Source organism: Phoca vitulina, unplaced genomic scaffold (genome assembly GCF_004348235.1).
Source record: "Phoca vitulina isolate PV1807 unplaced genomic scaffold, GSC_HSeal_1.0 scaffold12, whole genome shotgun sequence".
Lineage (NCBI taxonomy): Eukaryota > Metazoa > Chordata > Mammalia > Carnivora > Phocidae > Phoca > Phoca vitulina.
The window spans coordinates 32967755-32994266 of NW_022589715.1; the positions used below are offsets into that span (position 1 = coordinate 32967755).

The window sequence follows — 26512 nt, forward strand, 5'->3', positions numbered from 1 at the left end:
CTATTACCTCAAGTTAAAGAAAAAAAAAATTCCTCATCTGACTGACTCCAAGTTCATACTCTTAACCACTAAACCACCACTCCGACAGAACGTGGCCACACTCTAGAATTGATTCCCTCGGATTATCATTTTTTTAAAAGTATTCTGGTAAGCAACGTACATCCTAATCACATCAGAGTGAAAACACTGGAACAATAAACCTGTTTTTAAATGCCACCGAATGAAAAGTAGAAAGTATCAATTTCCTGGCTACTGGGAATTTCCCCTCTGTAGCCACATCAGAATACAATTTTAAACCCTGCTCTAAGTGAATGTTCACAGATGCACAGAAAATCATTTGTAGCAAAATCATCTATGGAAACACCTAAAGCTAAAATTACACAAAATATTTCAAAACATGTTACATACAACCTTATCAACAATGCTAACTCTCAAAAGAAATCTGAATTTTGGGGGCACCTGGCTGGCTTAGTCAGTAGAGCATGAGACTCTTGATCTCAGGACTGTGAGTTCAAGCCCCACGCTGGGCATGAAGCCTACTTAAAAAAAAAAGGAAATTTGAATTTTGTTACAAAAATTAAGAAAGGCAAGCAGACAAAGCTGATGGGCAAAGAACATCAAGTTCACAGTAGTGGCAACACACAGTAAGTGCAAAATCTCAGCTCAGAGTTCTAACATAGAGAAAACTGGTACAATGAACTTTTTCCAGCAGGAAAGTAATTGTGCCACAAATGCCCTAATAACAAATTCTCCATCAAGTACAAGTGCTTCCCACCGAAGTTCTGTTCAGACTAGCAAAGCCTCATCACCAGGTGATGATGAAATCATTACATCAATTCTCTTAAAGTCTTATACCACACACATATACCTCTTATTTGAGCAGTAATTGCCTCTCCAGAGAGAGGAATTTATTCATCCTACAATTTGGAGAAATCTCTGGCAAGCACCTAGTTAACAGTTGTCCCCCCCTGGGGGTGAGTGTGGGGGAGGAGACGGCGGTATCTACACACCTGTTGGCTGCGGGTGCCGGGGTCCTTCCTGGGTGCTTCTGATTAGGTCGGCCGGGAAACCCAACCTTCAAACTGTCAGAGCCTGGTTTAACTCATGTTTTAACATTCTGTATACACTAAAATTACCAGGCAATTGATTGAAATGATTTTAGTTCCCTCTGAGAATCTGCGTATAAGACCAAAAGGCCTTTATGAGAATTTTCCAGCATTTGTAAGTCAGTTATACATCACAATTGGGCATGTTGCAATAGATTATATAACCAAATATTATCCCAGGTGCAAGAATCTTAATGTTTATAAAAGTAACCATTGGCATTTATTAATTGTTAAAGTCTTTAACAAACTGTCCAATAAAACTGACAAAAAAACTAAGTAAAGTCAAATATTGTGGCTATTAAGCAAGTTAGAAAGAATTAAAAGCACTGACCCAGTATGTTAAGAACAGAGGACACTTGAGGCACATTCACAGCCCCGGGTCAGGATCCCTAAATTATGGTTCCAAAAGAAACAAAACAAAAAAACAGGCATTACCAGAAAACATTAAAACTTAAAGTTTCAAAGTTTCTTTAAGAAACAATGGATTCATCTTTTCTCTTATCCTGCATCAGCTGAAAAAGCCTCATGCATTTCTATCCAGAACATCTTAGCTTTGTACCAACAACGCATCACGTAAGGCAGAATGATCCGTTTTTTTTAGATTCCTCATTTCCTAATATAACTCCTTTTTCTCCAATGTACCTCTAAAAAAGGCACACATTTAGGAGCGCCTGGGTGGCTCAGTCAGTTAAGCGTCTGCCTTAGGCTCAAGTCATGATCCCAGGGTCCTGGGATGCAGTCCCTCCTCCGACCAACCGCCCAGTCTGTCAGTCCATCGGTTCACAAACTGGCAGGCTTCCGGCTCAGCTCTCCCTCTCCCTCCCCCTGCTTGTGCTTTCTCTCTCATTCTCTCTCTCTCTCTCTCTCTCTCTCGCCAATAAATACATAAAATTTTAAAAATAATAATAAAAAATTAAAAAGGCACATATTTGAACAACTTGTATAGTGAAAAATCAACCATGAATTATCAGTTCCACTTTCCTGTTTTAGCAAAACTGTAGTGTCTTAGCATTGGAGAAATCTAAATTGTTTTTTTAAACACGGAACTCTTCAAAACTACAAGCCATTACTCAGCTATCCATCAGAAACCCAGGAAAAAAAATCGTAATTTTTACAAGCATATTATGTTTCTTTTCATCAAAAGATTACTTCATTTCTTGGATTTTAAAAACTTTATCTGCATCTGCCAAATCTGGCTGATTTCAGTGTCAGTCAGACCAATCTAACTGGTTCCCAGTTACTGTTTTTGGTAAGGGGAAGTTGATGCCTAGAGGAACTTCTATACTGATTACACAATGACCACCACCCATTAAGTGCTTCTTAATTCCCGTGATGCAGAGCCCGGAGTTGGACAGACATTATCCTATCTGTCTTCAAAAACAATCTTGTAGAGCAGGGGCTGCCATCCCCAAAACCCATTATGGAAAATAAGACTGGGATGGTCAATAACCTGCCAGAGGTCACGGAACAGTATGTGGCAGATTCGAGACCAGTGAACAGTGAGGGTGGGAACTTGAACTTTTATGGAGAATTAGGCCTTTCATCAACACACATGAAATGAAGAGCAGTGAGCCCCTGCTGTTGGGAGATGGCCGAGGGGAAAAGCAGTATTTCAAACTGAAAAAGTAATTTCAAACATTAGATCCAAAGATACAGACATTCGCAAAGCTGGGCAGGGGGGGAAGGTTTTCTCATGCAGAGAATTCTATAGGGTTCTGCAATTCCCTGGTCTTAAAATCTAATCTGATTTAAGAGCACAGGACTGTGTGTGTAACAGTCTCCCAAATTCCACCAGGCTTAATAACCTCTATTCAAAAGAAAGAGAAGTGAGAACTAGGACAGTGGGAAGAAGTGACCACCCAAGCCTGTCCTCCCACCGGGGTAAGCTGTCAGATCCACATGGGCACGACCAGGAGACAGTTCGGCTCCAGAGCCCTCAGACTGGGTTAGGCTCGGATCCCCCCGCTTTCCTGGTCCCGATCCTGACCCTGTTGACCACCTCCCGAGGCAAAATACACCGGGAAAATGTTATAACAAGTAGACGCCCATATTCACCAACTGGTTTAGCAATCTGCAATCTACAGCAAGGCTCCAACGAGGGAGGGGCCTCCCTTGGTATAATTGTTCTAAAGTATCTTTCCACGAAATTGGGAAGGTTCACGAGGCCATGGGGGATAGGGGAGCAAAGACAAACATACCATCCCTGAGTTTTTAAGCAGGAGAGGGAGCCTCCTCGCCAACCCAGGCTTACAATGTGTTAATTTCAGAGATAAGCTTTCATGCCCCGACATTTGTAGGGAGAGAATGGGTTCTGGGGCTCCCCCCTCCTAAGTGCAAAATACCGTGGCCGGGATATTAAGGTGACTTGATTTTACTACCTCCAGAAGGGTCCGCCTGACGTTCCCCGGCAGCCTCCAGGATCTCCGCCCGCGGGGTCCCACCGAGCGCCCCCACGCCCACCCTTCCAGCGAGGTGTTTTGCCAAGGCCTGCCTTACACGCTCCGGGCAGCTCCCACCCATCCCCCTCCCCAGGTCTCAGACTAGTAGCCTGGTTAATCATTCAACGCCGGCGGCGTGGAACAATTTTTTAGAGGTCAAAGCGAAAGGTTCTCCCTAAGTTTCACAGAAACCAGCCTTTGGGGACCCGGAGGTGGCAGCGGCAGGCAGATGGGGGTGGGGAGCGGCGGCTGGCGGCTCTTTGGCTCGCAAAACACCTGATCTCCCCATGCGGCAACCGAGACCAGCGCAGTGCGAGGGTGGGGTGAGGGGGTGCGAGTGAGAAAATACGCACGGCCCCCTACCCAAAACGCGGTGGAAGCCAAGTGAGGACGCCGGCCCCAGACGCCCCTTCCCAATGCCTGCATCACCCCCGCGCGGGCTCCCCCGGAAGTTGGGGTTCAGCGAGGAGGGGGGATGTCCCAGGGCCCCGTGGGGGGTGGGGGTGGAATAGGCAAGAGACTAAAAAGACAGTCCGCTGCTGGTTCCGTTCTCCTCTTCCTCTAGGGTAAGGAAGCCGGAGGGAAGGGGGGACGCCTAAATGCGGCGGGAGCCACCCGGGAACGGTTTCCTCCTGTGGCGCGCCGGTACGAAGCCGGAACTGGCGAGGAACGGGACTGCGAGGGAGAGGAGTCAGTGCGGAGCAGCGGGGAGCGGGAAGCAGAGATGGAAAGGCGGTGGAGACGGGGGGGAGGGGAAGAGGGGCGGGAGGGGACCCTACCTTGTCCGGGAGCCGCTCCTGCTCAGCGGGGCGGGGGCGGGAGATCCCGGCCGCATCCACGTCCCGGCCGCTCGGCGCGGCTCAGCCCGGCGACTGCCGCCGCTCCCGCTCCATACGTTGCTCCGCGAGGGGCGGCCCGGTGGTGTCGGCGGCGGGCAAGTCACCGGCACGGCTCGTCTCCGGCACTTGTTGCCGCCACCGCCACTGCGCCTCTCACTCCCGGCTCCAGCTCCCCGCGCCGCCGCCGCCTCCGGGCGCCCGGGTAGGGCCCCGCCTTCGCCCCCGCCCGGCGCGCCAATCAAGCCCGGCACCACCCCTCACGTCACCGCCCAGCGGGGCCCGCAGCCCGGCGCCCCAAGTTTGGGGAAGGCCGAGCTCCAGCCTGTCTGCCAGTTGGCGCCCAAGATTCGCCCAGGCTGGTGCTCCTCCTAGCTTCCAGAGACCCTCCGGGGCCCCCAGGTCCACACGTGGAAAGTAAAGGGTTAAACTGGGGGGAAGGGGCCCCCAGGAAGTAGACCCCCTCGGAAGCACAGGACAGTTCGACCATATTCCAACCCGGGTCTAACCTAAATCTCTCCAACAGCAGGTCGCCCCTCTTGCGGGGCGCCTCATGTTGGGGGACTAAGCACAGAGCCTGGGTAGGACTCCAGTGACCTTTTCTGGCCAGAACCAGTTTGTGACTGGGCCTAGACCGGACCACGGCCGACGTTCCAGTGTTTGGGTGCGTGCGCCCCTGCAAAACCCGGAGTTCCACTGGGGAAGGGGGAACCAGGGCCACAGTGGGACTTGACCGTTGCTCTCTGCCCACCCATTACTTGTCGCCACCTCTTAGATCCCCAAATAACGCCCTAGAGCCCAAGGCCTAAATGATGCCCTACTTGGCACTGCCACCCGATCTTCAAATTTATGAAGCCGCCCAGGAACTGGTGAGGGAGAAGTTTTAGCTCTCCTCCTTGCGGTGTCTTGCAGAGAATTTCCTCGAGGTTCCACGCGCATCTTGGAAGCCATAAAGGCAAGATGTCCAGACGCTGCGCCTCCAACCCGCGCCGCCGCCCAAAGGGGCAGGGCGGACACCGAGGAGCAGCCTGAATGGCTGAACTCTGACACACACCTTCGGCTCCCCACTGTTGGGTGAGGACACCCACCGGCCGAAACACCTGGAACCACAGACGCACCCTCAGCCCAGCGCCCCCTCTGGCTCGCCAGAGCACTGCATTCTAAGGTGAGTCCCAGCCCAACTTTGGGGGCCCCAGGTAAGCCTAGCGCAACCGGATGGGGAGGTTGCGCAGGTCTGAAAGGCCCGGAGCGGCCAGCTTGTCACGCGCGTGCTCCGTGGGGAGGCAAGCCTGGCCCGAGGCCCATCAGAAAGCACCTCCCTCGCTTGGTCCTTATCTCTTAAGGAAAAAAGAGATCCCCTTTACACAACCAGAGCGAGCAATTAAGGACACTCCACCCTCAAATATTTGCATTTTTCAGAAGGCTTTCTGAGGCGGAATTAGCCGAAGGGGAAGGAAATGCAAATGTAGGAATTTCAGGCACCTAGGAGCTCAGCCCTATCGAGTGTGGGCCCCTTACTCTTATCCAGGCTCCGAGCAAAAGACCACTTTGCTGCTGGACGCACTGAGCCACGTGGGTCACGCTAGAAACAGGAATTCAGAGTCAGATCTGGGAAAGTTTTGATTTTCAGCCTTCCGACCTTTTTGCTTTTATGTTGATCACGTGATTCTCCTAAGACTGAAACATAAAAGTCAAAGAAACAAGTTGGATTTGGTCTATTCCTAGAAAAACACAAAGGATGCACACCGACTGCTAACCACGGTTATCCCAAGTGTGGGACTGGAGAGTGGGAAGGAGGGAGATGAATTTTATACCCTTATACTGACTCTGCATTTTGTATTTTTCCAGTTATATTAACTGTCAATTTAGAAAGCTAATAAAACATTTTTAAAGAAATACAGAAATTAGAAATTCTTCAAGAACTCTAGAGAAAGTATAAATTAATAAACAAAGCCTATGCTTTCATTCTGCATCAAAATAATTATTCCTGAGTCCATGTTCCTTGGTTTAAATAAAGGTATCTCTAGGCTGCTGTTCTGATTAAATGCTGTGGTGGGACAAGACTGACTTCTGAAGATTTTTCTGTGCCGTCAGACTGACATACTGTTTTCTATGCGCGTGTGTCTTCCCTTTAAATGGGCACCCAGTAGCCACAGACATACTTTCAGGGACTGCCTGCCAAGGAGTTTTTTTAGTAAAGGAACTGCTACAGCGTAAGTTGGGATCCAACAAGGAAATTAAGCTTGTGTCCTTCGTAGCTGCCCAGGCCCTGAAATTTAAAAATAAGGGCATTCTCTCCATCCTGCCATTAATTAATGCAGCTGGGAGTGTATCTATAACAGTTAACACTGTACCTTTGGGGGAATTACTCAACGCTAAGTTCTGCACCCACTTGGCTGTAGTCTTTACTCTTGCGTTGGGGCCTGGGTCCATCATCAGTAGGTAAAGATGTATTATTTATTTATTTAACAAATATGTGGTGACACTGGAGTGGTGAACATGACAGACAAACTCTTCCCTCTTGGAGCTCACAGTTTCACTGGGAGAGACAGCTTCACAATTCAATGCACTGTCAATTATATAATGACAATTGCGGAAGTACAAGGTGGTGGGACCATTTGGGAGAGTCCAAGAGGAGGTGACATTTGAGTTGAGCTCTGAAGGGTGAGCAGGATTTACTCAGGCAAAGAGGAAAGTGGAACGGAGTTCCTGGCTGGTTTATACTACAAGGGGATGTGGTTGAGGGAGAAGTTGGAGAGGTAGGCAGGGGCTATGTTTTGTAGGGCCTAGAATACCATTTTCAGTAAGATCACTCTGACCAAATGTGAAGAAGGAATAGGGAAGAGGGAGAAAGGGGGTTGAGGGATAGTTAGGAGGTTGTTGCCAAAATATAAATGAAAGGGTTGGGGCGCCCAGCTGGCTCAGTCGTTAAGCATCTGCCTTCGGCTTAGGTCATGATCCCAGGGTCCTGGGATCGAGCCCCGCATTGGGCTCCTTGCTCAGCGGGAAACCTGCTTCTCCCTCCCCCACTCCCCTTATTTGTATTCCCTCTCTTGCTGTCTCTCTCTCTTTCAAATAAATAAATAAAATCTTAAAAAAATAGGGCTTTTTATCTAAGTGGTAAAGCAAACAGAGAGAAGAATACCAACAGGACTTGGTGATTGCTTAACTAGGGAGGAATCAAGGAAAACTCCCAGTTCCCTGCTTCTTCAACCAGATGGACAGTGGTGCCATTTTATCAGTTGGGGGACCCTCAGGGAAGAGAACCGAGAAAATCTTCCCAAGGTTCACATTTGGTCAAGGTGGGTCTGAGGTGCCTGTGAGGTGCCCAAGTGGAGATGTTGAGTAGGTCATTGGTCGTATGGTCCGGGTCTCTGAAGAGGGGCTGAAACTGAAGTAGTAAGTAGAGGTGGTAATAAAGCCAGGAGAATACGGTGGTCTCCTCGGAGAGTATAGAGCTCGACTGGAAGAGGGCCTAGGACTTACCTAAAGGCTGAACAGAGGCAGACTATCCGCAGATGAAGCAGAGGAGCTGCCAGAGGGGCAGGAAGAAAACTAGGAGCTTGGGGAGGGAGGGATTTCCCAGGGAAAGAACATGTTATAAGGAGGCAGTAGTCAACAGCACTCAAAATGGCTGAGAGACCCTAGGGAGATGAGCACTAAATAACATCCCCTGGATTGACTGACCTTAGTGTCATTGGGAGTTTCACAGAGCAGTGACTGGTATAGTGAAGGGCAAAGAGATAGACTGGAGTGGACTGAGGAGTGAGTGAGTGGTGAAGAAATGAAGAACGGTACTTCATGCAGACAGAAAGGTTTGAAGGGTCAGAGAGAGAAACAGCTGGAGAGGAATGTTCTATCAGCATTGGGTTTAGGATAGAGTAACTTGAGTGTGTTTAAATGCAGATGGGGAGGATCCTATAGAGAAGAGGAAGATGAAGGTATAGCAGTGAGAGGACAATGGACAATAAAGGTTCCTGTGACCATGGGAGAGGACCAGAACCAGAGTATGGGTGGAAAGTCTAACCTCATGCAGGAGGCTACCTCCTCTATTATAACAGGAGGGAGGAAGTTGGAGGAGGACTGAATCAGGCAGGTTTGGTGTGGGACATTGAATCCTTCCACAGGATGACTTTCTCTTGCTCTGTGACATACAGGAGGCTGGGGGTGGGGCAGGGAGAGCTGACAGATTTGAAGAGAGTGGAGAAGGTGTGACAGAGTCCTTGCAGAAAGTGGGAAGGTTGAGGGGTGCCTGGGTGGCTCAGTCGTTAAGCGTCTGCCTTCAGCTCAAGTCATGATCCCAGGGTCCTGGGATTGAGCCCCACATCGGGCTCCCTGCTCAGCAAGAAGCCTGCTTCTCCCTCTCCCACTCCCCCTGCTTGTGTTCCCTCTCTCGCTGTGTCTCTCTCTCTGTCAAATAAATAAAATCTTTAAAAAAAAAAAAAAAAAAAAGAAAGTGGGAAGGTTGAAATGGCAGTATGGCAACCCACTTGAGGTTGGTGGTGTGAACTTACAAGGTACCCTTTGGCCCTCCTATGTGATTTCCTCCAGGAGAGCTCAGGTGTCTGCTCTGGTGCAGCTCAGGTGAGGGAATTCCTAGGGTAGAGGAGCAAATTCCTTTTGCCAAGGAATTGAGAACCTTGGCAAAAGTGAGGTTGACATGATGAATGATAAGAGAGAAAAGAATCAATGGGCTGGAGGTATCAAATGTTTAGTCATGTTGGAAGAAGAGGGGGTTGCTGACTTGGGTCAGCAATCTGGATGCTTAAGTTAGTGGTTCAGGAGGTGGAGAGATTTAATGACAAAGCCAGGATATGATAGGGGAGAGTAGAAGAGAAAGTCACTGGAGAATATGAGGCCAAGGGAATGAGAGGCAGGGTATTGGATAGGTCACCTGTGTGGGCAGTGAAGCCACCCAGGAAGATATGGGCAGGAAGTCAAGGTCATGGTATGAAGGTCACGGAGCTGGGAGCTGAAGTCTTAAGAAAGTGAGGAAGAGGGAATGACAAGGAGGTTAGAAGATGGGAACCACCAGAAAGGAAGAGGGATATGGCTAGGCAGCGGTCTCCTCAAGAGTGGAAGAACAAGAGTGTTTGTAAGAGGTGGAGGAGAAATGATGAGAGAGAGAGTACTAACCCCACCTCTGGGCCCTGGGAGACACAGAGATGAAAAAATGAGCACCTTCATCTCCTAGAGCTTCAGGGAAGCAAAGAAGGTGGGGATTTCATTCTGAGTAGAGCTTAAGGATAGCTGGATGGATGGATGGATGGATGGATGGATGGATGGATGAAGCAACCTTCAATTCAGTTTGCTTGTTGAAGTCTGCAGTCCCAGAGGATTACATAAAAAGATTTGGAGGGTGGGAGTGAGTAGGGGTGGGAGTGAGTAGATGTGGGAGGTCAGATGCTGGGAAAAGCAGAGGATTGTGCCTGATGGTGGATAGAGGATCCATGAGAGAATGATAATGGAAAGAGAAATGAGTGGTCTCAGTGAAGCCTGACCTGGTAGCTCTGTAAAGCAGGGCCACATCCCCCTCACTTGTTTCACCCCAAGATTTCCATCAGGGAAAAGCATGTGAGTCACACCTCCCTTCTCCTTCCCCCTCTTCTCCACTAGGGACTTCGCTGTCAACACATGAGCTCCTATGGGACTCTTGGCCACGAGTCAGGAATCCCAGGCTTATCTCACCTCTGCTACTCACTTTGTCTCTTCCTCAGGCAGGTTGTTGACCTCTTCCGTCTCAGTTTCATTGTATGTAGATGCTAAAACACACACACTTCTCAGGACAACTATAAGGAGTAGAGAAGATAACTTAAGTAAAAGCACTTTCTAGGGGCACCTGGCGGCTCAGTTGGTGGAGTATGTGACTCTTGATCTTAGGGTCGTGAGCTTGAGCCCCGTGTTGGGTGTAGAGATTAGTTTAAAAAAAAAAAAAAAGGCACTTTCTAAACTATAAATCACTGTAGGAATGTGAGTGATTTCCCTTGTCCAGAACGCCCTCACATACATCCGTATGTCTCCCAGGAGCCCTCCCAAAAAGATCGCGAGTCTTTGCTCTAAAGGAAGCTGTAATCTTGCCCAGAGACAGGACAAACACACCCAAAACAATTAGAGAGGAATGCACGGCTGTGTCTGATTAAGTGCTAAATTGTAAGGTGCAGACAGTAAGAGCTCTGAGATCAGAAAAGAGAACAATTAGCCAGACTTGGGAAAGTCTGGGAGGCTTCCTGGAGAAGGTGGGGTGAAAGGCACCCAGACTGCTCACTGAAGCTGAGAAGACTATTGGCAAGTGCCCGTTCCTTTGTGGCTACAAAGACTGTCAATGGGACAGTCTGACATGGGTCCACAAAAAGCTTCTAGGTCACAGATGCTCTTTTGGCACCCCTGCTGCCCAACCTGTTGTCACCCCGATGGCCGTGCACCTTCTCAATCATAGTCTGGTGCTCCCGCCAGGTGGTTGGGCAGCCTGGGCTACATGGCTGATCTTCTGGGCTCTGCCCTGGGCCTCTCATGTTTGGGTCACCTGTGTGCCTGGTGAAGAAACAGCGGTTGATCTTCAGCAAGTTTCCTGGACCGTCTTTGGTGGCAGCACACGTGCGGTATTTTTGCCCGGCCAGACTGCAGGTTGTGGAAGAAGCGATCCCAGCTGCCCCTCTTGCTGCCATTTGCCTCACTGTACCCAGCCAGCCTAGGGGACCTGCATGTCCACCGAACCAAAGCCTGCACCAGCTCCCACACCTGCCTCCTTTGCTCTTTACTGCCTCTGCTTCATTGTCCAGGAGCACCCATCAGCCCACCATTCGGATACCACCCCACGGAGCTGCCACCCTAGAGCCCAAGAGCTGCAAGCCCAGAGCTCCCTTCGGCCTCCTTGGTTGTATTGGAGCCACGGGAGCCAGCCAACTCCTGCAGCCCACTGGATGTGGTTCAGAACGATGGCCTGCTTCCTCGGTAGCTTGCCCCATGGCCTGGTTGTTCCCTCCTCCTTCTCCACAGACCTGGGAAAGTTCCCATCATGCTTCAGGGGCAAGCGGACACAGGCAGCCGCATTGGCAGCAGAAATCCCTAAATCTTGTGTATGCTGTGGACTTAGGTTGCTCCAGAAGGACAGCAGTGTTTTGCGAGTCTGTTAATCAGTCCCAGTTGGAGCCATAAAAACCACAGTCACCTCTGTCAATGGCTAAAATATTAATTACTGATGCAAAGTGTGGAATCTGGGCACTGGAATTCTTGGAACTCCAGTCCAAATCCCTTGGAACTTGAAAATGAGAAAAAGGAGGTCCGAAAAGTAGATCTCGGAAGGCCAAACACCTGATACTAGAGATAATCTCTTGAATGTCGGTCAATTAAGTCACAGGTTAAAAATCACCTGGCTTCTAAAGCAGGCCCTTTATCCCAAGATTACTTTGACTTTGCAACAGCAGAAAGACATAAAACCTCATTATCAGATGCAGATACCAGAAACCAATGTTATGATTCCCAGGGGATTTGCTCCATCTCCCACAGAATCCTGAGGCTAGAAGAACTCAGAATTCCCAGGTGAGTAAAGTCCAGCCTGTGTATGACGTTGTGATGGTGTATAAGGTCAGTAATTTGAAGGGGCACCAACAGCCATCTCTACTAGGGTCGTAATATTGTTTGGGGAATGGAACTCTCATTAAAGAGAAATGCAAAATCATACTTGTAATTATTATCAAACTGCAAAATTACATTCAAGAGGAGAGGCCCATAATTGCAGCATCAAGCATGAGACAGTGCCATTAATATGATTATCAGGGCATAAGCCTATTAGAGAACCTAATGCCTCTTTGCTGGCATCATCCTGCCAGCTACCCCAGGTCTGGAAACCGTCTCAGTTGTAAACAAAACTGTTACAAAACAGGGACTTGCAAGGGGCATAACAAAGATCTGCTGACCTTTACCAAAGGTCAAAGCTGCCCGGCTAAGGAGAACAGAGAACATTTCTGAAAAATGAGGACTTATCTGCCAACTCCAGTTGGCTCTTATTGAGAAAGTAAGTATGCTAAGCTCCAAGTCCTCCCCAGTTGTGCAGCCATCCAGGTATGGGTATAACGGTGAGGCATGTGCCACCTCAGATGGATACAGGAGCCTAAGTCTTGGCTGCTGGTGGCGAAAAATCATGGTATGGAAATCTACAAATCCAAGTTCAAATCCCACTCTGTGTGTCCTCATGGGTATAGTAAAATCTATCTCGAAGAGTTCCCAAGAAGGGGAAATAAGGTCAGGCATGACCAAGTGCCTATAGATTCCTGGTGCTTAATAAGTTTGTTTCATCTTTGGCTTTGACAATGGAACCAAGTCCTCATCAGGATGAAGTACAGGTGGTATCTTGGCCTAGAATCCTAGGGATTATCAACATTTGTCCTGGGAGCCCACAAGAGGAATTGCTACTCTCTCTTTATTCCGAAGTGTTTGGATATCATTAATCATCATCACCATTGAGAACAGGAAGATCAATTTGCTATACCTGGGAGGAGCCACCTGATTGGTCTTTTAGGACCCAGTGACTGATGAAACTCACTTGGTAAGATGTGTCATAGCAAAACTATTGCCAGGAGGGGCAGGGCCTTTCCCTTAAGCAGAGAGAAATCAGAGAACAAGGGACCCCACAGATGGTTCTAGTTACTTTCACTGTAAGCGTCTTTGCTGTAGTCATCTTTGCTGTGAGCATTTTTGTCAAATAACTAAGTAGCAATAAGGCAATTTTGCCATTAAAGATTAAAAAGTAGGGGTACTTGGCTGGCTCATTTGGCAGGGCATGCGACTCTTGATCTCAGTGTTGTAAGTTGGAGCCCCATGTTGGGTGTATAGATTACTTAAAAAAATAAAATCTTAGGAGCACCTGGGTGGCTCAGTCGGTTAAGTGGCTGACTCCTGGTTTCAGCTCAGGTCATGATCTCGACGTCGTGGGATGGAGCCCTGCATGGGGCTCAGTGCTCAGCGGGGAGTCTGCTTGTCCCTCTCCCTCTCTGCCCCTCTCCTCTCTCTCTCTCTCTCTCAAATAAATAAATAAAATATTTTTTTAAAATCTTAAAAAAAAAGAAGTAATTGGTTGACAGTTTGGTTTCATTAACTGGTTGACAGTTTGGTTTCATTTCTCAAGGCAGTCCTCACATTTGTATATGCTGTAAATCTTAGCTCTCATAATGGTCTATATGGTGGCAGAGAGTTTTGAACCCACATTTCCCTAGAATTCTGGAACATCTATCAATGGACGAGTGACAATATGCCAAGAACAAACAGCAGTATAGAAGGCTTTCCCAACACAATATCCCAGTTACAGATATGCATCCTAGTTTTTGGAATCTGATGCCTCTCTTAATGAAGGAAGAAATTTTAGCAAAAAAAGAAAAAGCATGATGCCAAACAGGGAAACAAATCAACAAGAAAAAAATAAAAGTATACTACTCTGAATGAAAGACTTTGAAGACAACTACTTAGGTACAATCTACAAAATAAAATCAGTTATTGGTGCACTATTACCATGAATCAACATTATACATTTTGAAGGTATTCAAGTATTTCATATTTTGCAATAAAGTCTTTTAAATCTATTCATTTTCCAAGTTTCATTATGTTCTTTTTAATGAATGTCCCTCTTTTATTTTTTGCCATTTTATCTTTTATGTCAAAATTGTCTTACAGCCAATAACTCATATGGAGGAAATGCTTGAGGCAAAGATGCTTAAGGCAAAAAACCAGCACGCCCATGGATAGTCTTAAAAGGGAAGCAGGATACAAGTAACAAGGTGGATAAATCTCCAAACATGTTGAGTGAAAGAAGCCATACACAAAAGAATATACATGAAGTACAAGAACAGGTAAAAACTAACCTACAGTGATAGAAATCAGAACACCAGTTGCCCCAGGGATAAGAAGAGAATTAAATGAAAAAAGGTGTAAGGGAACTTTCTGAGATGAGAGAAATGTTTCATCTGTTGATTGGAATGATGGCTAAGTGGGAGCACACCATTATCAAAATTTACCACACTGTACACTTTTTTTTTTAAGATTTTATTTATTTATTTGAGAGAGAGAGAACACGAGAAGGGGGAAGGTCAGAGGGAGAAGCAGACTCGACCCCAAGACCCCGGGATCATGACCTGAGCCGAAGGCAGATGCTTAACCAACTAAGCCACCCAGGTGCCCCTCAAAAACATTTCTACTGGCAGGTTTTACTCTAGCTCATACTGCCAATTATCAGCCAAAGGAATTTTATACACTGTATACTTTGAATTTGTGCATTTTACTGTTTATAAATTAGACCTCAACTAGCAAAAAAAAAAAAAAAAAAAAAGGCAACAGTGTATAGATGGAGGGAAGTACAGGCAAGTGGGAGAAAGAAGGGGCTCCCACCCACTACCATGCTGGGCAGTTTCTTCAGTGCCAAACTGAGACAGCTACAAACTGACATTTCAGAATCAACTACAGATAGGAGAGGATGCATTTTTCTAAAAATTAGTATCCTCTTCTGAGCCACACATTAGGTTTAAGCCCTTGTTCCTCTGCAAATTGAAATCCTTTTCATTCCATTTCCTTCACTCCTCATCTAAAGCTGTTCTAGGACATGGTTTTCCCGGGGCAGCACCCTTTAGGAGTCACCCTCCCTCCACCCCCAGCTGCACAGAGACATTTTTGGATTTCATTAACTCTAGAAACTTTGTGCCTATGAAACTATAGAAAAAGGAAGCCAAGTTTAATTGATCAGCCAAAATCAAATTAATGATCATTATAGAAATCAGAAAAAAAGAGTTTGGGTCACCAGGAAACTTTCTGGAAGAATCTTGACAAACCTTTCAGAAAGGGGATACCTGGCTGGCTCAGTCAGTGGGACATATGACTATAGAGCTAGGGGTCGTAAGTTTGGGCCCCATGTTGGGCATGGAGCCTACTTTAAAAAAGAAAAAGAAAGGCATGGAAAGGAAGGGAAAGGAAGGAAAGAGGAGAGGAGAGGAGAAGAGAGGAGAGGAGAGGAGAAGAGAAGAGGAAAGAGAAGAGAAGAGAGAAAAGGAAAAGAAAAGAAAAGAGAAAAGAAGCCTATGTGATTTTTCAGGGAGCTCTGGTTCTGGGATATCTCAGAGTTGTCCCAAATTGGGGTGACAGAGCTGGGCCTTTACTCCCGCATCAACCAGCTATTAGATGTGAGCTGCCCTTGGGAAGGGGAACATGGCCATGGGCAAGGTGGCTCTTTTTGGCAGAGAAGTCTCAGAAAGGGGCTCAGCTGCCAGCGGCTGCTGTCAGCTCCCCTCCCAGTAGATGGGGAAACAGGTGCTTCAATCTTGGAGGGAGATCTGGGGGGTACAACATGTCATCCACTATGGGGGGATGGATGTTGCATTTGTGGTCCCACACGTCTCCTAGAGACCAGCTAGGAGTCCACACTCATGTCCAGAGAAAACAATGTATATCGGCCTTTACCAGGACCATCTCTGGAACCCAGTGATCTCACCACCCTTCCAGTTCCTTTGGAAGGGGTGATAGGAGAGCCTTTGTCAGCTACCAGCGTAGTTTTAAGAGTAGGACAGCTAGGAGGTGGCTGTGTGGACTGATTTTGGGTGGGACCTAAGCCTTCAGACTTAAGGGGCATGATGCCCACAAGAATGAAAATCCACCGGCTTAGTCTTGAACAAGCCGAGAGCCTGCTAAGCCCTAGCATCTGCTGAACTTCCCAAATTACACACATTAAGCTGTTCAGTTCCACGTTTCCACCGTGTGCTTCCTGCCAAGCTTCCTAGCGCAGTCTACACAATAAGAAAATCCAAACGAGCAGTTAGAGCAATTATGGATACGACGGGTCAAACAAATAAGCCTTTATCTAGGACTTAAACAGACATAGTCAACAAGGGTCTAATCCAAAATTGAGTCTTGGACAAAGAAAGGCTTTGCAAAACAAAGAGAGGTGGGGGGTAGAGATATTTGCATTAATTGTTTTCTCTGTCTCCCTGAAAATACTAAAATAACGTATTATTCGGCCTCCCGGTGCGGCTCTGTCCCGCCATCCCCCAACCCTAGCTTCTTGAACATTCTCTAACTCTATTACTTACCTGGCTATAGGGCCAGCTCATAGGAAATGTTATGCTAGGGTATGAAAATAGTCATCACTGAAAGGAGCTGGGAAATTTACTTTGTTCATTGTTATGTACCTAATTAAATACCCAAGAATTAAAGCTGTAAGTGTGAGTGTTGTATATAAATGCAGGAAGTACAGAGACCATGTGTTACAGAAATCCTAAGCGTTTCAGCTAAGTGAGAAATTCTAAGTAAAGTGAGGCGCTTCACTAGTGTAGTGGGGAGCCATGATATGATAGAACTTTATTATTTTGTTATTATTATTTTAACAAGAGAAAGCAAATTTGTACTTACTCATTCTAGCAGTAGAGACCTCTTGTGGATATTCATTGTTCTGTGGAAGGGGGAATACAAAACAGTTCTCTTTTCTTTATCCTTTTTCCCTCTCTGGAGTTACAAAGGCCGCTCCTCCTCATACAGGTCCATAATCCTGTGCAAACCCAAAATCCAACACAGCTCTGGAAAACGAGATGGCGCTAAAACTAACTTGGCAACAAAATCTGACTAGAACTGATGAGAGGGTGGTTCTAGTTTGTATTTATTCTGTCTCACTACCCATATGTTAACGTGTTTGACCGTAGGGGCTGCCGCAGACACATTAATATGAACGACAAGACATATTTTGGGGGAATTATCAGCATATAGACGGTAACTGAAGTCATGGGAATAGCGGAGATGGTCCAGGGAATGAAGAGACTGAGAAGAGAAGAGGGCCCAGGACAGAGCCCCTGGGAACCAGGTGTAGGGAATGGGCCCGAGGGAGGATCCAGCAGAAGGAAGTCAAGAAGAAGTGAGATGGGGGGGGAGGAAAACGAGGTGTAGAGACGCAGCGGCCCAGGGAAGAGAAGGTTCCAGCATGGCAGGGTGGTTATCAGCCCTGGCTGCGGAGGTCAGTGGTGGACCAGAAGGCAGCTAAGGCATTTGCAACCTCAGAGATCTTGTCTTCTAGAAGTCTGAGAACATGTCTTAAACCTATATTCTCTTTTGAACAGCACTGAGCTGTGCTTTGCTCATTGTAGGTGCCCAATAAAGACTTGTTAATTAATTGATTATGTCAGTAAAAGCCATCGATCAGAGAGGCAAACCTGCTTTTGTGAGGCCTCATTTCAGATAAAAGCCTGGGAAGACAACAGACAGAGCACAGAGAAAAAGCACGAGAAACCACTAAGAAGTGAGATGGCGAGTTCGCTCACCAACAGGAACAACTGGAAAAGAGAACATTTTGCTTCTTTCTACAGGGAAGAACAGTAGGGCTGGGTAATGAGAAACAGTAAAATTGGTAGGTCTTTAAGGTGGAAAGTGTAAGAACCATGGTGCAGAGAGAAAACAGATTAACCAAATAAATATTTATTCTTCAACTATGGGTCAGGGCAATTTATAGAAACTTAGAGATAATCAAATCAACAATTATTTCACAAATGATATAATAAACAGAGTCTGAGAGACTCTTTTAAGGGAACAGTCAGTTACTGACAAAACCTGGAGTCAAACTGAGGGCTCAGGGTCCAGTCCAGTGCTATTTGATATAAACATAGAACCTCAGTCCCAGGGGCGCCTGGGTGGCTCAATCAGTTAAGCGTCTGCCTTGGGCTCAGGTCCTGATCCCAGAGCCCTGGGATCGAGTCCCACATCAGGCTTCCTGCTCAGCGGGGAGCCTGCTTCTCCCTCTGCCTGCAGCTCCCCCTGCTTGTGCTCTCTCTCTCTTTCTCTGACAAATAAATAAAATCTTAAAAAAAAAAAAATGTGTGACTGTTTCCTACTCTATCATCTAATACCCAGCATGGTGCCTGGGTAGAAAGGACTCAATCAGCCTTCCTGAATGAAAGAATGAGATGTCCATTCTTGAAAAGATGCAGCATTGGGGCGCCTGAGTGGCTCAGTCGTTAAGCGTCTGCCTTCGGCTCAGGTCATGATCCCAGGTTCCTGGGATCGAGCCCCGCATCGGGCTCCCTGCTCTGCGGTAAGCCTGCTTCCCCCTCCCCCACCCCCCCCGCCTGTTTTTCCCCCTTTCCCTTGTTTCCCTCTTTTCAAATAAACAAAAACAATCTTAAAAAAAAAAAGAATGAGATGTCCATTCTTGAAAAGATGCAGCATTGGGGCACCTGGGTGGCTCGGTCAGTTAAGCGTCTGCCTTCGGCTCAGGTCATGATCTCAGGGTCCTGGGATGGAGCCCCGCATTGGGCTCCCTGCTCAGAGGGGAGCCTGCTTCTCCCTCTCCCTCTGCCTGCTCCCCCTGTTCGCTCTTTCTGTCAAATAAATAAATCTTTAGAAAAAAAGAAAAGTAAAGCAAAGATGCAGCACATCCTTTCAGGTGAAAAAGAAGTTCTCATGACTTGACTTTTTTAGATCCATTAGTTCCAACAGGTAATCTCTGCTCTAAGATGTCAGGAAGACCAGGCCTCATGGTACCGAAGGGTCACCATTTCCCCTCTCTAGATATTCAACAGTGCCCAGCTGGCTATTACATTCACTAGCTGTCCCCCAAAGTCCCAAGCATTGGGAAAAGACCAAGAGCCTACTCGAGCATTGATGGCTAATTAAGCAGTCTGCTCCAAGACCTCCAGGTCCTCATGTCTAAGGTCAAACATGCCATTCTGGCCCTAAAAAGACCCTAGAGACAGTTTCTCCTCTTCAGTGGCAGGTTCAGTCCTGGCTGATGTGCGGTGGCATTAGGGGCCAAAAGCTGTTCTTATTTTGCTTCTAAAGGTCACTTTTAGATACCAGAAAAAGGAAGTTTTAACCTCTACAGCTTGGAACACAACATTCTAAAAACAGTTGAAAACGCCTTGGAAAGTTCTCAGATGAAGTTAATTAAAACCTTCCCCTGTCCTAAGGGTCAATGCTGCTGTTTCAAGTTGTTATCCCGCTGAGTCTCTGGATGAGCAAGTCTCCCAGGGACTGGTGAATTTAGTTTAGAAAGCTAAGCCACGTGGAGAGTGCCAAATGTCCCTGCAAGGGAACCAGTTGTTTTCTGCCTTAAAGTTTCTAGGCCAGAAGTGTAGGAGAACTCAAAAACATTCCCTTTTTCTTTTTTAAGATTTTATTCATTTATTTGACAGAGAGAGAGAGCACAAGCGAGAAAAGGGGCAGAGGGAGAGGGAGAAGCAGGCTTCCCATGAGCAAGGAGCCCGATGCGGGGCTGGATCCCAGGACCCTGGGATCATGACCTAAGCCGAAGGCAGACGCTTAACCGACTGAGCCACCCAGGCGCCCCTCAAAAACATTTCTCCTAGCAGCTTTTACTCTAGCTCATACCTCCAATTATCAGCCAAAGGAATTCTATCCCTCAGAAACAATCAGGAAGAAAACCTCTCTGATACACAGCAGGGAGTACCATGCTCACCATCAGAAGGGCTAGCTTTGCTCTGGGAAGAACTGATGGCGTCAGCCTCTCTGTACAATGTCAATAAGCTCATATTGCTGAAATGGGACAAGAGGGTTACATAGCAGGAAGGCAGCGCCTCACTTGCTCTCAGGCTACACTCAGAGATTTCTTAGTACAAGGAACTGAGCCCTGCCCGCGCTTGGTGACACACAGCTGGGAGGCATTTCAGGAAAAAGGGAGCCATTGTCCCCAACAGGATGCACACTTCGCCAGCCTGTCTATTTATCAGCCCAGCCCAGGTTGGCTTCTCTGCCTGTGGATCAACAAGGTCCTTCTCAACAAATGTCAAGTGTGTTTGTGCTTTAAGATTCCCAGGAACAGATGTAGTTGAGGTAGCTAGTTGCAACTTAGGGGTTATTTTGCCCAGGCTACTCAGTGAATGCTGACTGAGTGGCTGACTTAAAAGAAACAATGCCATTTTCCGAAACTGGAAAACCAATGTAAGACCCAGATCCCTGACCTCTAGGAGTTTGTCATCTAGTAGTAGGGGGCCCTGGGAACTCAGCCAGGGGCTCTGCCGTACCCAGTGTCTCCTACACAGGGGAGACTGCCCCCCTACAGCACTCTGCTCAGAGAGACAACGCCAAGCTGTTCTAGGGCCAGGAATGGCCACTGTGAGGCTGGGGCCAGGTGGTTAGCCCAAGGGTCACCCCCATAGGCTGGGCAGCGGCCTCTGTGGGCCAGCACAGAAACAGGAGCTGGTCCAAACCTATGGGCAGAAGAGCTAGAATCTGGGTGCAAATGGAGGAGGCAGAGGGCAGACGTATGGGTAGGAGCTGGGTTCTTCAAGGCCATGCCCTGTAGAGAAGCTCCTGTGACCTGGCTTTACCTCTGTTCCTGCCTTTCCTCAGGCCCAGCTCCCTTCCTTTTTCTGGGCTCCTCTGTATATGTGCCCTTCTCCTACCCATGCCTAGCACACACCTGCTCATACACACTACCAGTAGTTACGGTAACGAGAGAATCTTTTTTTTTTTTGCTTGTTCGAATTTTTTATTTATTTAGTTAGTTAGTTAAGATTTTATTTTTGTGTAATCTCTACACCCCATGTGGGACTCGAACTTACAACCCCAAGATCAAGAGTCGCATGCTCCACTAACTGAGCCAGCCAGACACCCCTCTGTATTTATTTAAAGTATAACAAGAAAATCCTTCTTTATTCCTGACCAAGAGGAAAGAGGGATAAGAGGAGTCAGGCAATAACCATGGTACAAGTTGGAGGGCTTGTGATCCTGAGCGTTCAGTCTGGATGTAGTTTGCAGCTTTGCCTAGGCCTGACATGGCCAGAGGGACTGTCAGCTCCATGAGGGCTGCCTTGCTCACTGCTGTGTCTCCTAGCTCAGTGCCTGCACAAAGCTGGTGATCAGTTAAGTGCTGGCTGAATGAAGAGAGAGAAGCCAGGCAGATTAAGTTTAGCATTCGCTGTTTTCTGTGTGTTACGATCTCTCCACCTGAGGCTCCATGCCCCAGGAGGCTGACCTAGAGTTTCTATATTCAAGGGTTTCTTGGTTCTCTGACTTCCAGTGGGGTTCAGCCAAATGGGGAGCCCTTGCCGGAAATCAAAGGGAAGGAGGCAAGTGATATAGGGCTATCCCTCCCCCCACTGACGGCTACACTGTGTAAGGTGGCCCTCTCTATCCCATCCCTCTGCCTGCCAGGTCTCTCATTCTGCAGGCTTAGGCATGGGAGTGACTCCCCATCCAGTGTGATCAGCCCCAGGTAATACCCATCCTTTATGGTGTCCCCACCAACCTTTCTAAATAACCCCTTTATTAAAAGCTCCTCAAAGCATCTGATTTGAAGGTAGCATCTGTTTCCTGCTGAGACCCTGACTGACAGAGTTTCCAAAAATCAATTGTGTACATTTTGCTATCTGGTTTTCTCTATGTACCAGTACATTCTGCTCCACTCTGTCAGCAAATACTCATCGCTTCACAGAGGAGGAGGAGGTTTGCTCAAATTGGCCTAGTATGGGGTGAAGATGGTGGAGTGGCAGAAGGGAACAAGGGAGTATCCTGTCTCAACACTAGCAAATGCATTGCATAAATGCTAAGTGAGGAAGACCACTGGTCGCTACCTTGCTCAGGACAAAGTCTCACCTTCTGTCAGGCAAGAAAGCTTTCCTTCTCAGATAAAATTAGTTTCTTTGGCTAAAAAACCTTTGTTTTGAATTACGCTTTATTGCACAACTACAAAATAATAATCAAAGGTTCTGTTGGTGAGAAGGCCACCGCTCCTCTCTGACCGCACAGTTAATTTACCCAAATTAATGCAGCAGAAGCAGGGGGTGGTGGGTGGGGGAATCTACTTTTCTATGTCATTTTTGCCTTTTAAATTTGATAAGCCCTTGAAAAGCCAGGGTTATTGAGCATGTCAAGCTGTGCTCCTCTTTCAGCTGTTGGTGCTGGGGTAAGCAGAGTAGGTGGAAGGGCGATTTTTATTTTTATGACAATTTATCCTCCCTGAACATACTAATGGGGAAAAGTACATTTTAAATTTTCTAAAAAAAGAGACTAAAAGGGTCTCATATGATCCAAGCTTTCTCTCACCTCTAGGAAAAATATCCTCCCTCAGCTCTTCGGTGCATATTATCTTGTCTACTTGGGATCTGCTTTTAAAGCAGGTTTCCTAATAGGGAGATTCAACAGCAGTCTAAGAGAGAAAGGCCTGATTTCCTAAGACTCAAATGGAAAAACATGGGATCTGCATGTATTTGTTCTCTTTTTCCGCCCCCCTCCCTTACCCCTTTAAAAAAGGGGTAGACTAGTTTCTTTAGTTCCCCGTCTTTTGGCAACAGCCATTTGAAAGACAAATCATGTGGTAATTATTAATTTTGCATGGGATCAACTCTGGCCTCAGCTTTCATTTGAGATGCAGTTACATGAAAAACAGACTGAGTTAATTTCATCCCCTCTGGGGTTGCTTGGCAACAAGGCCTAGTTCCCGATCATCTCTTCTCCTTGGCCCAGAGTGATCTCTTTGGGGTGTCGCTCATGCTGAGGCAATCATCACCCTGCTGCTGTCACTCCTGAATGTGTCCCTGTGGTCTTGATGGCACAGGGGGTTTGCGGCTTTGCCCCAGTCACACAGCCTGGGGTCTGTGTAAGCCCTGAGCTTGTTAGCACAGAGAATGAACTACGCTTGGGGAATTTGGGATTCAAACAATTGAGGTTAAACAGGAAAGAGAGGGAGCATGAGCAATGTCTGAGGGGATGCTGGAGGGCAGGGGGCTGAAGACCGTTTTTTTTTTGTTTTTTTTTTAAGCATTACTATGTTCTGATCTAGAAATCTTTCTAACTACGTTGTTAAATGATAAATGCAAAGTCCAGAACAGTATGCATAGGATGCTAGCTTTTGGGGGCAGGAAGAAAGAGAAAAGGAGGAGGTATGAAAATATTTTGTTTATGTCTGCATAAAGAAAAATACAGATGGTCACCTGTGAGTGTTTGTGAGGTGTGAGCGTAATAGGGTAGAAAGGGCAGAGGCGATGGGCTCCCTCTACTTGCCAGATGGGATGCTGCCCAATTCATGATTCACTTAAGAAAGTCAATTAGATCTTCAAAAAAGAAAAAAGAAAAAAGAAAAGAAGGGCAGAGGCAAGAACAAGACTTTTCACCTGTGTACCTCTTTATACTATTTCTCTTTAAAAACTAAAAGAATGTGTGTTGTCTGATCAAAAAGATTTCAAAATAAATGTTAAACAAATGTTAGAAACCCAAAGCAAAGTGTTAATGTTTGGTAGAGCTGAGGAAGTTCATTGAGGGTATATGGTAATTCTTTGAAATGTTTTCGCTATTAGTAACCCCAACAAATTTTCTAGCCTTCCCTTCCTGTTTTAACACCATTCTTCCTATCTTTTATAAAGGAGGTCAATAGGCACATTTTGAACATTTTGAATGACTTGGTAGGAGATAGGGGTATCTTTAAGATTTCTGAGCTGCAGAGAAAAGCCCTCAGCTAGGAATATTAGCCTTAATCAGAGTATGCATCCATCCCTGTCCCAAATGGCTTCAGCTGTGGTCCCTGAAGATCTGAGAAGAAAGAAGCGGCAACCTCGTCAGGGACTGGCCTGAGAATGGAACTCCCGTGGTAGAAGCATAGCTCTTCAATTCATACAAGCCCTCAATTGTACCTTCATGGGGCTCTCCTGGATATCTCTCAGTGTCCTCTCATCTCTGCAGCAGGCAGCCATCTCCTCATCTTCCAGATCATTCTGTTGGTACCTTGCTCCACTAGACTAACCTCCTTGAGGATAGGTACAATGGCCGAGTCATCACCACACACAGCTCCCTTGGCATAGTAGAAGTACATACTTTTTTCTTAAATTTTTTATTTCGAAGTAATAATTGATTCACATGAAGTTGAAAAAAATATACAAAGCCAGAAATGCCTGTATTTAAAAAGAAGAAAAAACCTTACATCAGTAACCTAACTTCCCACCTAAAATAACTAGAAAAAGAAGAGCAAACTAAATCCAAGGCAAGAGGAAGGAAAGGAAAAAAGATTAGAGAGGAAATAAATGAAATAGAGAATAGAAAAACAATCGAGAAAATCAATAAAACCAAAAGTTGGTTCTTTGAAAAAATCAAAAAAATTGATAAACCTTTAGCTAGACTGATGAAGATAAAAGGAAAGAAGACTCAAATTACTAAAATCAAAAATGAAAGAGGACGTTACTATCAACTTTACAAAAATAAAAAGGACTATAAGTAAAAATTAAGAATAATTGTATACCAACAATAGATAACATAGATGCCATAGATAAATTCCTAGTAAGAGAGAAGCTACTGAAATTGAGTCAGTAAGAAATAGAAAATCAGGTGTGCCTGGGTGGCTCAGTCAGTTGGGCATCCCCCTCTTGGTTTTGGCTCAGATCATGATCTCTGTGTCGTGGATCAAGCCCTGAGTGGGGCTCTGTGCTCAGCAGGGAGTCTGCCTGAAATTCTCTCTCTCTCCCTCTCCCTCTATCCTTTCCCCTGCTCATGCTCAATCTCTTTATCTCTCTCAAATAAATAAATAAATTTTTTTTTAAAAAAAGAAATAGAAAATCAAAACCACAATGAGATATCACTTCATACCCACTTGGATAGCTATAATCAAAAAGACAGACAATAACATGTTAGTGAGGATGTGGAGAAATTGGAATTCTCATACACTGATGGTGGGAATGTAAAATGGTGCTGCATCCTGGAAAACTGTCAGTCCTTCAAAAAGTTAAAAGAGAGTTATCATATGACCCAAAAATTCCACTCATAGGTACATACGCAAGAAAATTGAAAACATATGTTCAAAAAAGTCTGGACATAAATGTGTATAGCAATATTATTCATAATTGTCAAAAAGCAGAAACCACCTAGATGTCCATTAAGTAATGAATGAATTAACAAAATGTGGTATGTCTATATGATGGAATATTATTCAATCACAGAAAGGAATGTAAAACTCAAACATGCTACAATGTGGATGAATCTCAAAAACATGCTAGGTGAACAAGGCCAGACACAAAAGAACACATATTGTATTGATTCCATGAAAGTGAAATTTCAAGAACAGGCAAATCCACAGAGACAGAAAGTGGATTAGTAGTTTCCAGAGGATAAAGGAGGGGGAAACGGGGAGTGACTGCTCCTGAGGATAGGGTTTCTTTTGTGGTGATGAAAGTGTTCTAGAATTAGTAGTAATGGTTACATATATGTGACCAATATACTAAATTGGACTGTGAATATACTAAAGCCTATTGAATTGTACACTTCAAAAGGGTTAATTTTGTGGTATATGAATTATATGTCAAGTAAAAAAAGAATGAATAAAAGCAGCAGCTAATGCCTTTAAATATGTAATGAGAGATTCCATTTACCTTTTACTCAGATCCGCCCTGTGGTGTATAACTCTACACCATATCACAACCAGGAAAATGACATTAGCACAACGCACAAAGCTTATTTAGGATTCACCAGTTGTACATGCCCTTGTGTGTGTGTGTGTGTGTGTGTGTGTGTGTGTGGAGTTCTATGCAATTTTCTCATGTGTAGATTCATACAAATACCACCACAATCAAGATACGAAACTATTTCATTATCACAAGTGTCCTTCCTGCTACCTGTTTTACTCATGCCCTCCCTCTCCTCCATCCCTAGCCCCTGCCAACCACTGCTCGGTTCTCTCTCTCAATAATTTTGTTATTCCAAACTTAATATAAATTGCTACATAATACATAAATGTAATCTTCTGAGCTGGCTTTTTTCACTCAGCATAATTCCCTTAGGATCCACCCAAGTTGTCACATGTATCAATAGTTCATTCTCTTTATTTATTTTTAATTTTTCTTTGGTAAGGCAGCATTTTATTTACTCTTTCCATTAATAACTAATATTTAAGAACATTTACAATATTAATAGAACTTAATCTAAGAAAAGTTCAACTTACTTTTTTTTAACATCTTGATACTGGGTATTAATAAAAGATAGTCAAAATAATTATAGTCAAAATTATTACATCAAAGATCACAAATAAATACTTGGTGTTAGTATATCTACATACAATTCAGTTTTTGGTGTAAAGTTCTTTGGCTACAAAAAAAGAATATTTGGTTTATGTCACGAACAGTAATCTCGCTTTCTTTTTTTTTTTTTTTTAAGATTTTATTTATTTGACAGAGAG

General features: G+C 45.7%; 1 protein-coding gene across 3 annotated transcripts in view; it reads right to left on the minus strand.

Annotated features, from left to right (window-relative positions):
- Positions 1–26512, minus strand: part of B3GNT2 (UDP-GlcNAc:betaGal beta-1,3-N-acetylglucosaminyltransferase 2) — a 185448-nt gene that overhangs the window by 23124 nt on the left and 135812 nt on the right. The window contains exon 1 of one of the 3 annotated variants that reach the window (XM_032410891.1): positions 4324–4583. The exons of 1 other annotated variant lie outside the window; for it this stretch is intronic. The gene's annotated coding sequence lies outside the window, so the exon portion shown is untranslated. Of the gene's footprint in view, positions 1–1010; positions 1960–4323; positions 4584–26512 lie in introns of those variants that run through there. One more of the 3 variants, XM_032410893.1, reaches the window with a different exon arrangement.